This window comes from Pan paniscus, chromosome 11, assembly GCF_029289425.2.
Source record: "Pan paniscus chromosome 11, NHGRI_mPanPan1-v2.0_pri, whole genome shotgun sequence".
Classification (NCBI taxonomy): domain Eukaryota; kingdom Metazoa; phylum Chordata; class Mammalia; order Primates; family Hominidae; genus Pan; species Pan paniscus.
In genome coordinates this window covers 38,899,385-38,909,676 of record NC_073260.2, presented here as the reverse complement: position 1 = coordinate 38,909,676, position 10,292 = coordinate 38,899,385, and positions in this window count along the sequence as shown.

Here is a 10,292-nt window from a genome sequence, read left to right as displayed (position 1 = left end):
AAAATCTCCAGAAATGTCTTAGGATTTTTGCAGGGAGAATATTAAATGCATTGTTTTGCTTTGTTTTGAAGAGACTAGATGTGCAGAGGAAGAGAGGTGGCATGGTGGGAGGGTACATTTGAGTTGTCAACAGTCTCTGCAGTGTCAGGTCAATTACATCAGCACTGGGACTGGACCAGGGAAAGGAATGATTCTGCCTCCTGGGAATGTCAGAAGGACCTGATGATTATATTTGGCAAAGCCAGGAGGAGTGGCTTTGAATGTCATTGCTAAGAATTACACTTTGAGTAGCATTTCTGGATGTCTGAGCTTTTCAAATGATACTTCTTTTCTGCTGTGGCTTTCCTTTCTGTTGGACTGGTTCCCAGGGGGTCCTCTTGTTTGTCCTTGCCCTCGCTTTTATATCAGTTCATGTTTTCTCTTCTGTCATCTTCCTTCCCAGCGCTGTTTCTCCACCCCCTCCTGCTGCACTCACAACAGCTTCCCCTCTCCCGTTTAGAGGTGGAAGCATGTAAGAATGCGTGTGAGGGGCATGCTTGCCAAAGGACAGCATATTCAACATCTGGTATCAACAAGGTAATGTTTAACCTTAGACTAGCCAAACTAGTGATGACCTGCTTCCATGCTGCATCTGCTGCTTTTTGTGTTGATGGGACTCAGAAATCATGAGAAAGGTCTTCAGTGATCCATGACTGCAACAAATTCTTTTCCTAATTGTGCCGTATATTATGCCCCTCAATACAACTTACTAATCTCTGCCTCAGTTTCTCCATCTGTGAAAGTGGTGTAATACTTATCTACCTCCCTTGAATGTTGTGAAGATTAGTATATGTTGGTAAAGCACTTTTAAAATAAAGAATGATATAAAGCATTGAATTGTTGTGTTTGGGATGTGGGTGCCCTCCTGTAGAGAGGCTGCCCTGTAGGGGAAGTAGCCCAGGTGTACCATGGTTTAGGAACACCCAGTGTACAAAACTTCCATTACAAATACAAGAGTGTGATTGTTTCCTTTCTTTCTTTTTTAACTTCATCTCAGGCTCTACTTTCAGATTATTTTCTTTATGAAAAATTTCAACATGGCATTTCTTTAAATAGGCTTTTGGTGCATTTAGTATGAGATTCAATTTATAGAAGTGATTTATGGAAGATTTAAAAGAACACATCTATTGAACCTCTATTACCCAATATAACTGTTGGGTTTGCAAGTTGATTATTAATCTAACAGTGAAGTTTATCATCATTAGGTGGAAAACTTGGTTTCTGCATTATCCAGATGTCCAGATTGTATATGAAAGTTCTCTCACTGTAAGTACTGATTGGAATGGACAGAATGTGATCTTGTTACTTCCAAATGAGAGGATCTGCAGTTCCACTTCTAAAATGCCCTTACAGCACAGCCAGTTTTGGGGGAAAAGACTAACCATGCATGCTCACTAAAGGGCTGACAGTCAGTCCATGAGATAGGGAAATGGAATATGGGTTCTCTTTCTTAGCTCCTGGTGACTGCTAAGAGATTTAAGTTGGCTCTGGTCTGTTTTCTTTTTTTTTATTTATTTTTTATTTTTTTTTATTTATTTTTATTTTTTATTGATCATTCTTGGGTGTTTCTCGCTGAGGGGGATTTGGCAGGGTCACAGGACAATAGTGGAGGGAAGGTCAGCAGATAAACAAGTGAACAAAGTTCTCTGGTTTTCCTAGGCAGAGGACCCTGCGGCCTTCCGCAGTGTTTGTGTCCCTGGGTACTTGAAATTAGGGAGTGGTGATGACTCTTAACGAACATGCTGCCTTCAAGCATCTGTTTAACAAAGCACATCTTGCACCGCCCTTAATCCATTCAACCCTGAGTGGACACAGCACATGTTTCAGAGAGCACAGGGCTGGGGGTAAGGTCACGGATCAACAGGATCCCAAGGCAGAAGAATTTTTCTTAGTACAGAACAAAATGAAAAGTCTCCCATGTCTACCTCTTTCTACGCAGACACGGCAACCATCCGATTTCTCAGTCTTTTCCCCACCTTTCCCCCCTTTCTATTCCACAAAACCGCCATTGTCTTCATGGCCCGTTCTCAATGAGCTGTTGAGTACACCTCCCAGATGGGGTGGTGGCCGGGCAGAGGAGCTCCTCACTTCCCAGTAGGGGCGGCCGGGCAGAAGCGCCCCTCACCTCCTGGATGGGGCGGCTGGCCGGGCGGGGGGCTGACCCCCCCCACCTCCCTCCCGGACGGGGCGGCTGGCCGGGCGGGGGGCTGACCCCCCACCTCCCTCCCGGACAGGGCGGCTGGCCGGGCAGAGGGTCTCCTCACTTCCCAGTAGGGGTGGCCGGGCAGAGGCGCCCCTCACCTCCCGGACAGGGCAGCTGGCCGGGCGGGGGGCTGATACCCCCACCTCCCTCCAGGACGGGGCGGCTGGCCAGGCGGGGGGCTGACCCCCCCACCTCCCTCCCGGACGGGGCGGCTGGCCGGGCGGGGGGCTGACCCCCCCACCTCCCTCCCGGACGGGGCGGCTGGCCGGGCAGAGGGGCTCCTCACTTCCCAGTAGGGGCGGCCGGGCAGAGGCGCCCCTCACCTCCCGGACGGGGTGGCTGGCCAGGCGGGGGGCTGACCCCCCCACCTCCCTCCCGGACGAGGAGGGAGGATGCTCCTCACTTCTCAGACGGGGTGGCTGCCGGGCGGAGGGGCTCCTCACTTCTCAGACGGGGCGGTTGCCAGGCAGAGGGTCTCCTCACTTCTCAGATGGGGCGGCGGGGCAGAGACGCTCCTCACATCCCGGACGGGGCGGCAGGGCAGAGGTGCTCCCCACATCTCAGACGATGGGCGGCCGGGCAGAGACGCTCCTCACTTCCCAGATGTGATGGCGGCCGGGAAGAGGCGCTCCTCACTTCCTAGATGGGATGGCGGCCGGGCAGAGACGCTCCTCACTTTCCAGACTGGGCAGCCAGGCAGAGGGGCTCCTCACATCCCAGACGATGGGCGGTCAGGCGGAAACGCTCCTCACTTCCCAGACGGGGTGGCTGCCAGGCAGAGGCTGCAATCTCGGCACTTAGGGAGGCCAAGGCAGGCGGCTGGGAGGTGGTTGTAGCGAGCCGAGTTCACACCACTGCACTCCAGCCTGGGCGCCATTGAGCACTGAGTTAACGAGACTCCATCTGCAATCCCGGCACCTCGGGAGGCCGAGGCTGGCAGATCACTCGCGGTTAGGAGCTGGAGACCAGCCCGGCCGACACATCGAAACCCCGTCTCCACCAAAAAAATACGAAAACCAGTCAGGCGTGGCGGCGCGCGCCTGCAATCGCAGGCACTCGGCAGGCTGAGGCAGGAGAATCAGGCAGGGAGGTTGCAGTGAGCTGAGATGGCAGCAGTACCGTCCAGCTTCGGCTCGGCATCAGAGGGAGAGCGTGGAAAGAGGGGAGAGGGGAGAGGGGAGAGGGCTCTGTTTTCTTTTCTATGGGTTTTTTGGGGGGAAAATTCAAAATCCTGTTAAGAGATTTTTTTTTTTCTGGCTGGGTGCAGTGGCTCACACCTGTAATCCCAGCACTTTGGGAGGCTGAGGCGGGTGGATGTAATCCCAGCACTTTGGGAGGCTGAGGCGCGTGGATCACGAGGTTAGGAGTTCGAGACCAGCCTGGCCAACATAGTGAAACCCTGTCTCTACTAAAAATACAAAAATTAGCCAAGTATGGTGGTGCATGCCTGTAATCCCAGCTACTCAGGAGCCTGAGGAAGGAGAATCACTTGAACCCGGGAGGCGGAGGTTGCAGTGAGCGGAGGTTGCAGTGAGCATAGATCACACCATTGCACTCCAGCCTGGGTAACAAGAGTGAGACACTGTCTCAAAAAAAAAAAAAATTTGTTTTTTTTAAATCTAAAGACTACTTGCTATGGGGAAAATACTCTAAGTAGCAGTGGAAGGTAAGGCTCTAGTTCTTTTTCTGTCCCATCATCTGGTTCAGCTTCCAGCATAACCAAAAAGGAAATTCAGAGGCTGGTGCTGTGCATATAGATTTAGATTCTTAACTATGAGTCTCCAAAGAGTTTCTTGGAAGGGGCTGGTTGGTCTTCAACATTCTGTGGGACTGGAGGCAGTTGCCCCAGTCACTCAGGCATTGAGAAATCTGGGGTATGGCTGGGGCAAATGTCTCATGTGGTCACCTTTATTTCCAGGCTGAAGGGGCAGGAGCTATCCAGGGGAACCTCTTCTCAGGACAGAAGTACAAAAGGGCAAGCGCAACTGTAGAAGAATATTTTATGATTCAGTGTTATATCTGCTAACATCTCCTTGGCCAAAGCATGAAGCTCTAAGTCAGTAGGAGGGAAGTAGACTCCTCCTAAGAAGGTGAGGAGAGGAGGAACAATAATCTAATCTACCACAGAATCACAAGTGGGAAGAAAACTAGGGGGATACCAAGGAGTTGAGATTATATTATAAATCAAGGAATGGGGAACCCAGGGAACAAATGCGTCCTCATTCCTCATTTTCTACTAAGACACTTCTTCATTACTGCTTTCCTTCCTCTAAATTTGTTTTTCATTTAGTGGGGGAGGCTTTAAAATGGTGATAATAATAGAATACCCTTCATAGGGTTGTTGGATTAAGTGAGTGACATATGTATTCAGAATACTGCCTGGTATATAATAAACATTATATATTTTAGCCATTATTATTTTTTTCAAGGTCATATGGCTTCTACATGGGGATGGAGAGATTTGAACCTAAGTGGTCTGGCTTCAGAGTTCATGCTTTTAAGAATGACAATACAGACCAGGGGTGGTGGCTCACGCCTGTAATCCCAGCACTTTGGGAAGCCAAGGCAGGTTGATCACTTGAGGTCAGGAGCTTGAGACGAGCCTGGCCAACATGGCGAAACCCTGTCTCTACTAAAAATACAAAAATTAGCTGGGTGTGGTGGTGTACTCCTACCTCAGGAGGCTGAGGTAGGAGAATGTCTTGAACCTGGGAGGCAGAGGTTTCAGTGATCCTAGATCGTGCCACTGCACTCCAGCCTGTGCGACAGAGCAAGACTCCATCTCAAAAAAAAAAAAAAAAAGAAAAGAATGACAATACACCTGGGTGCGGTGGCTCATCCCTGTAATCCCAGCACTTAGGAAGGCGAAGGTGGGAGGATCACTTGAGCCCAATAGTTCGAGGCCAGTCTGGGTAACATTGTGAGATTCTGTCTTCAAAAAAAAAATTTAAAAATATTAATAAAAAAGAATTATAATACACAGCCTTTGTATTCAGCATCTGACTTCAAATCTTAGCTTTGCAAAGATGTGACCTCCTGAGTAAAGACCATCATCAGCAAAATACCTACTTTCTCATGATTGCTATGATCTCATGAGAATACAAATTTGGAAGAGCCTTGAAAATTGTAAACTCAAACCCCACAAAATTCCACAAAAACAAACCCCCAAAACCTCTAACCCTCTATTCTGATCTTTTGTGTTACAAGAGTCTAAGACTATCTCTTCTCCCATCACAAAGCCTCATCTTCAGTTGCCTTCCAGCCTCCTTACTCTGACACTCCTTGAACACAATCATTAGTCTCTCAGTTTCAGAGCCAGACTCTGTGAAATTTCTTCTGTTGATCCCTCTACCTGGAGTTCTCTTAGCTTCTCTGCAATCCCTTCCCATCACCTATGCTGCTGAAATGTTAGCCGTTCTTCAAGGTCAAGTGAACAACAGGGCATAATCCTAGAATCTGGGCTCTGGTTCCAGTGTTGTGGGCAAGTTACTGGGTCTCTCTGGATACTAATTTCTTTGTTTGTGAGATAAGGGTGTTGGAGAAGAGGATCTCTAAATTCATGTTCTAATTAGTCTAATTCTGAAATTAAACTAACTTTTTCAATTTACTGCATGTAACCCAAGTTATCAATTTTACCTTCTCCTTAACAGATAATGTGTGCATAAATGGAATTCAAATACTACATGCAGGTGGATCAGCCCCCAAGGTTGAAAGCACCATTCATGAATGTTATTGATTATTGTATTATACTTAAGCTGTTTATAAATGCAATCTAAATATAGGTAATAGAAGAATTTCTCTACAATGGGAACAAAAAGGTTGTTGCTGCTGCAAATGTAATTTTCCCAACAAAATGTAATTGACTGCTGTTTATTTCAAACTGCCCAGTTCTATAGATTATAGACCACTTCTATTTTATAAATTTCCCCATTCTAAGGCAATCATGTGCCCAGAATATGTAGATTTTTGTATGTCCTTTAAAAATTCTAATCAATTGATTATGGTAGATGATTTCTATTGTAAAACAAGGGCTATGTGAAAAACTACTTCAAATGGAAGGAAGTCAGCATTTATTGAACACCTTCTGGTGGGCTTTAGGCATATTTATGTATTATTTCATTTAATTCCATAAATAGTCTGCAGATGTAAGTAATAATATTCATATTTTATAGAGGAGGAAGTGAAGCCTGGAGAGGTTAAAGTGACTTGTTCAAAATTATATACCAAAAGTTCTGGAAATGGATAGTGGTGATGGTTGCACAATAATGTGAATGTACTTAATGCCACTGAATTGTACACTTAAAAGTGGTTAAAATGGTAAATTTTGTGTTATGTTTCACCACAAGAAAGAAAAGGAAATCACATAGCTAGTAAATAGCTTAACTAGATTTAGATTCCAAGTCAGTAGGCTTTGATTGGTCTGTTTATGACATGGGAGAAATTCAGCACGCTGATTGGGTGGTTATGTTCATCAAAGATCTGCCAGGAGACTGAGGAGCCTGAAGCAAAAAAAGCAGAGAGAAGAGCTAAGTGAGGTTTTAAGTGTCAGCAACCAGCTTAAGATGGCAACCCCAATTCTGTCTGATAGCAAGCTGAGAACCAGTGACCAAGGCAAAAAAGAGATCATCAATCAGGTTTGCCATTTAGATTAGTGTTTCTGCAATGTTAGTATGCATATGAATCACCTGGATATCTCATTAAAATGCAGATTTTGATTTAGTAAATCTGTGATGGGGTGAATTTTGCATTCCTAACAAGCTCCCAGGTGATGGTGATATTGCTGGCCATGGACTAACTGATGTATAGCAAGAATTTAGATCACTCTAACCTCCTCCAAGGCAGTTGTCTAAATGTGGCTTTCAGATCACTTGCACCAGAGAATCTGGGGTGCTTTCACAGAGCAAATTCCGGGCCCCATCCTGGACCTACTGAATCGGGATCTCTGAGGTGGGATTGGAATGTACACTTGTAACAAGCTGCCCATTTGCTTGTTACGTATATGATGTTTGAGAACCACTGCTAATAGGACATCAACATGTCATCATAATTATAAACCCCTTCACTTGCATACCCATTTCCAGTTTATAAATCCTTTTCACATCCTGTTTTTCCTGTACCTGTACAGCAGGCTGATGAAGCTGATACCATTAGCCCTGCTCTGCAAATGAGGAGAATGACATCTCTAGTCTTAAGTGCTAGACTCAAAGGGTTTCTGACTCCCAGGAAAGCATTCTTATTATTTTGTGGCTTGCTCTACCACTTTACCATATCTTTACTTATACTCCTACACAAATTAGAAGTTCTTTTATGTCTAAAAAGCTTTGCAGAGCAATTTTCTTGCTATGATGCTTTTAAAGATTTCAATCTAATTTAGCACATCAAGCAGCACAGTTTATGCTTATAAGCATAAAGTTATCCAAGGTCATGGCAAAGAAAAGTTTGGTGAAGTAATTAAGAAATAGTTTGCACTGAGGTTTTTTTTTTAATATTTTTAAAACCCTTTACCTACATTTATCAATTGTTAATAGTTCGTTTTCCTCTCTTTTAACCATTTGAAAGGAAGTTACAGACATCATGACACTTCATCCCTAAATATTTCAGCATGTATCTACCAAAAATAAGAAAATTCTCTTAGAAGAGAATAATCCCATCATCCCATCATCACACCTAAGACAATTAACATTAATTCAGTATCGTCTAATAGTCTATACTCAAATTTCTGCAGTTATCTTAATATCTTTTATTGCTGTTTATTTTTTCGGATCCGATTAAGGTTTACTGCATTTGGTTGTTTTGTCTCTTTAGTCTAAATAATCTAGAACGAACCTCTCTCCTTATCTTTTGTTTTTCGTGACATTAAATTTATTTTCAAGTCCAGGACTTGTAAAGTACCCTCACATTCTGAATTTATTTGGGTACTTCCTCGTGATTAGATTCAGGTTCAACCTTGTCAGCAAGGGTATCATGCAGATAAATGTCACGAACCTCTGATTGCATCATTTTAGGAGGCACATAATGGCAAATTGTCCCTAAATTTGATCACCTGGTGGAGGCGGTAGCAGTCAGATCTCTCCATTATAAAGTTACTTTCTTTCTTTTTCTTTTTTTTTTTTTAAATAACCTGTTTGAATTATATTTCATTCATTTCAAACACAAGGTTATGGATTTGAAACACCCCCTGTTCTTTGCTGTTGTTGTTGTTGTTTTGAGACGGAGTCCCACTTTGTCGCCCAGGCTGGAGTGCAGTGGCGCGATCTCGGCTCACTGCAACCTCTGCCTCCTGGGTTCAAGCGATTCTCCTGCCTCAGCCTCCCGAGTAGCTGGGATTACAGGCCTGCGCCACCATGCCCGGCTAATTTTTGTATTTTTAGTAGAGACAGGGTTTCACCATGTCAGCCAGGCTGATCTCAAACTCCTGACCTCAAGTAATCTGCCTGCCTCGGCCTCCCAAAGTGCTGGGATTACAGGCGTGAGCCACTGCTCCTGGCCAAAGTTACTTTCACTCATAGCTAATAAGTTGTCTGTAGGGTGATGCTTTAAGACCATGAATATTGTCTCCTTGTAACCTTTCACCCAACGGTTTTGGCATACATTGATGATCCTTATCTGATTCCATTATCTTGTTGAAGATTGCAAAGTGGTGATTAACTCAGTCTTGACCATTTGTCAGCATTCATATGGAAAGAAGGTATGTTGGGTTTGAGAAAATCTGAATTTAGGTTACCTCAAGTCATGCTGGCTACTCAGAAAGCAAAGGCTCCACTTCGCCACATGTTTCTTAAGAGATTGTCTCCCTTAGAACTCCTTTGCTGGGGTGGGGAGGAGAGGGGATAGTTTTTCCCTGTGCCAAGAAACACCCACCAGAGAGAAAACTTCCTTCCTCCTCCTAAGCATCATGGCTCTAGGTTGCCTCTCTGGTGTCTGCCTCTGGTGCTATCCATCTCTCCTAAGCTCTGCTGGGAGAACATAGAAGCTGTGATCCGGGAATTTCCTCAATAACTCAAAATCCTAACTACAAACCACCTGCAACAGCCCCCATTCTTTCTACCTTCCTTCTTGTTACAAAGAAGAAAGTGTCTTCTTTTAATAGCCATTTCTTCTATCTGTGCTCTGAATGCCACTCCTTCCTATTTTCTCAAGAATCTCAGGCAGGGCTCACGCCTGTAATCCTAGCACTTTGGGAGGCTGAGGCGGGTGGATCATGAGGTCAGGAATTCGAAACCAGCCTGGCCAACATGGTGAAACCCCCTTTCTACTAAAGATACAAAAGTTAGCTGGGCGTGGTGGCGGACGCCTGTAATCCCAGCTACTCTGGAGGCTGAGGCAAAATAATCATTTGAACCTGGGAGGCAGAGATTGCAGTGAGCCAAGATCGTGCCATTGCACTCCAGCCTGGGTGACAGGGCGAGACTCTGTCTCAAAGAAAAAGTCTTATGCAACTGATTATCCTTTCTCCTGTGTTGTTATGTTCAAGTCTCCTCTTGCCCCCTTAATGGATTTTTATCATAATCATTTAAATATTTTATAGTCTTATCTTAAAAAGTACTTTCTTTACCCACAGTCACCTTTAGCTTTCTCTTCTTCCCTTAACAGCTGAGCTGTCTAAACATTCTGTCTCTACTTCCTATTTCTTTTTTTTTTTGAGACGGAGTTTCCCTCTTGTTGCCCAGCCTGGAGTGCAGTGGTATGATCCCGGCTCACTGCAACTTCTATCTCCTGGGTTCAAGCGATTCTCCTGCCTCAGCCTCCCAAATAGCTGGGATTACAGGTGCCCGCCACCATGCCCAGCTAATTTTTGTATTTTTAGTAGAGATGAGGTTTCACCATGTTGGCCAGGCTAGTCTCAAACTCCTGACCTCAAGTGATTCATCTGCCTTGGCTTCCCAAAGTGCTGGGATTACAGGTGTGAGCCACTGCGCCTGGCCTCTACTTCCTACTTATTACTAAGTTTCAATAAACTCTTTTCTGGATTCTGCTCCTACCACTTTACCAAATGGCTTTACTAAGATCACTGATGACTTATAAGTGACTGTATCCATTGGACTCATTT